The sequence below is a fragment of the Lissotriton vulgaris genome, chromosome 10 (assembly GCF_964263255.1).
Source record: "Lissotriton vulgaris chromosome 10, aLisVul1.2, whole genome shotgun sequence".
NCBI lineage: Eukaryota > Metazoa > Chordata > Amphibia > Caudata > Salamandridae > Lissotriton > Lissotriton vulgaris.
The window spans coordinates 1151451438-1151454591 of record NC_141698.1 but is presented as its reverse complement, the minus strand read 5'-3'; positions in this window follow the sequence as shown (position 1 = coordinate 1151454591).

Below are 3154 nucleotides of genomic sequence, written 5' to 3'. Positions count from 1 at the left end.
TAATCACCGGAAAAACCTATATCTACAGAACAATTTCGAAATCGCAAACAGCATAAATATATTACATAAATCAGGAAAAAAGTGCATAAAACAATTCCATTTTCACTCCACAAAAATAAGAATCATGGGCAGTGTCCCCCTATACAATCAGGAGGTCCACTAAGAGGAAGTTGTGTACAAACACAATTGGTTCAAGAAAAATATATGAACCTGACTTCAAACTTGTGTTTAACCAAACTAATACTCAGGTACACAGTATCCACAAACTCCTCTTGTCAAGAATCAACTGTCTACTAGATCTCAGCAATTCTGCTGTGTGGGACCCACTGGAAGCAACAGGAGGAGGAGTTGGCTCCTAAGGAAATCCTTGGGGGCCAAACAGCCCCTCCTGTATCTCCAGTAAGTCCCACAAAGCAGAATTGCTAAGTGGTCTTCAGAGGCCATTCCACTTTCTCCACCACTCTGCAAATGCAGCTTATTGTGCACTACTTGTTGGGGCCAGAAGTCCATTTTACCCCTGAGGAACCTTGGGGGCCAAACAGCCCTCCTGGTACCTCCCGTAAGTCCTACAGCGGGATTCCTGGCAGCTGGTCGGAGGCCCAGACCACTTTCTCCACCACTCTGCAAACCTGACTATTTGAAAAAAACATAGAAATTCACTGGAAAAGTAAAGGTTACAGGGATATTATATACGTTACAGTTAGCGAGTAGACTTTTAAAAACCTATGTAATTCACTGAGAAAATAAAATATTTAGGGTCAGATTTCACTTGTACAAAACCAGTGAAAATCTGCAGTTATAGTTACTTGAGCTAATTATAACTTACACACCTGCAATGCAGTGCTTATGACCTCACATGTTACTACATTCATGACATGGTCAGTGACATCACTCGTAGCGTGCTCTGCAAGTCTCCTGAGAGAAGCCCGTTCTGGATCATGGTGCCTGTGAATACTGCAGCAGCACGCTGTGTAGACATCTGCCGAGCAGGGATTAAGGAGGACAGATAAGGACAGTTTAAAATACACCAGTGCAATATATTTTTCATTTGGAACCATCCATGTTGATTGCAGCTTGAGTAATGTTTAAAAAAATATTTAAATACTTGCAGTGAAACCATAGATATTTTATGGTGAATTAGGTGTATTATGATGGAAATGTTTTTTTACAACTTTTCAATATAAACAATAGGTCCAAGGATTCCAGGCCTATATCTGTTTTCACAATTTTTTTCGGTGCAAGGGAATCATACTCAAAGCCCTGGACCCTATGAGCTTTAAAATTGCAAAGTTTTGAGGTAATTATGAGTATGTGTTCCTTTTCTGTAGATGTGTTAATTTGAGGCTAGATCCCTTTTCCTTGGGTGCAAAGTGCAGTTCAAACGTAAAAAATTAATTCAATTTTCATTAAAGTTTTTCCAAACAAATCCTTTATTGATTCAAAATTGAACACAAACAGCCGACACGTGTTTCGCCCTGTGTGACGAATGGCGCCAGGGCTTTCTCAAGGCTGCATATAAAAGAAAAGTGTATTTTATCAAAATGTCACTGTAGTCTGGTTTGTTACTATGAACTATGAGTATTTTTTATCATGTTTACAGCAGGGGGTGAGCTTAAAAAGTGCATTCAACATAACAATTTTAAGAACTGAGCAAGATTGATGAAGGCAACAAGTGCCGAAACACGTCTCTTGATTGTGACAAAAAAAGCCAGAATTTCCTTTCTGCTGAGTGCATGGTCTCTTTTGGAGGAAAGGAGCAAGTGTTTATGTTAGAGTGGTTGATGGAAGAGCTCCTCTGTGCACCACCTGTGGTTAGGCGCTAGCCAGAGCCAATCACCATCACCTCCACAAACAGCACCCATCAAACAGAGGCAGAATGATGGGATTTTATGTATTGCGGTGCAATGAGTTTGCTCTAGCACATGACCATATCGCGCTTCAATGGGCCAACGTGTGTTTATTATTGTAAGGTTCATCTCTCCTAAGATGTACTAAAGATCTGAGAATCATGGAGAGATTTGTGCACTTGATGTATGGAGCAATTGTCAGTTTTAAGCAATCTATGAGCCACTGACTTTCTTTGAGTGACCTCTTTCTTTCTTTTATTACTTCATTACATGTCACCTCACAGAGTTATGGTGTCTATGTCTAATGCAAAGTCTGAAATGTGGCCATAAATGGATGTTCCATTCCTCGGTGCACTCTGGGACACCATTCCAACTTCTCCCTTGCATCTTGAGAAACTAGGTCTTTACCCAGATGACAGCTGTCAAAGGCTGAAGTTCCCTGTAGAAAAGAAGAGAGGGGACGATTGCTTAAGTTGTTGCATAAAGTGGTGTAAAGACTCTCAACTGCATAGGATAGTCGATCTCCGCATAGCTCGTCCCACACTGGGGATATGTCACAGCCTCTGTTACCTTACATGATGTCTCATCCCTTTCAGACTGATGAGCCCCATCCTCATTCCCTGGAGGATACCTTGACCTGGTCTAGGGGCCCTGCTCTCCCACCCTTGCTGTACCATAGCGTCTCAAGTCTGCCTTGCCATGCTCTATGCCTCTGGTGAGACCTTCCTTCTCAGCATACAGTGACTCTTTGCAGCAGCCTCTATGCACAACGACCACTAACATGTTGCCAGGCCCCACCACTCTGTTCAGGCCGATTGGACATTGCAGAGCTATGGGGCCCTCTTTCAGACATTCACTCCTCCCGGCCCAAGAGGTCAATTCCAACCCTATACCAGCATGCTGCCACCTACAGGTGGGGCTGCCATCTCCTCCATGGCCACTGATATTTCATTGCAGTGGCTTGCACTATTCATGCCGGATCCGACCTCCACTGGTTGTGAGAAGCTGGGATTCTGTTGCAGTAACCCTCCCACTTTTTGCCACACTACTTATGCACTTTTAATTGATGGAGACTGGGTCCCCACCAATCAGGTTCTCAGGGCCTGTGTTCTTTCCCCAAAACCGTACCATTCCCACCCAATTGGCACTCTCTGGCCACAGGTCAGCCCCTGGTAAATGGTCCCACAGGTACCCAGGGTACTGTGACCAGGGAAGCCCTCTAAGGGCTTCAGCACGTATTATGCCACCCTGATGGGTCGTGTACCTTTACACTCATACACTGCCTTTTCAGGCTGTGTGTTTTGGTG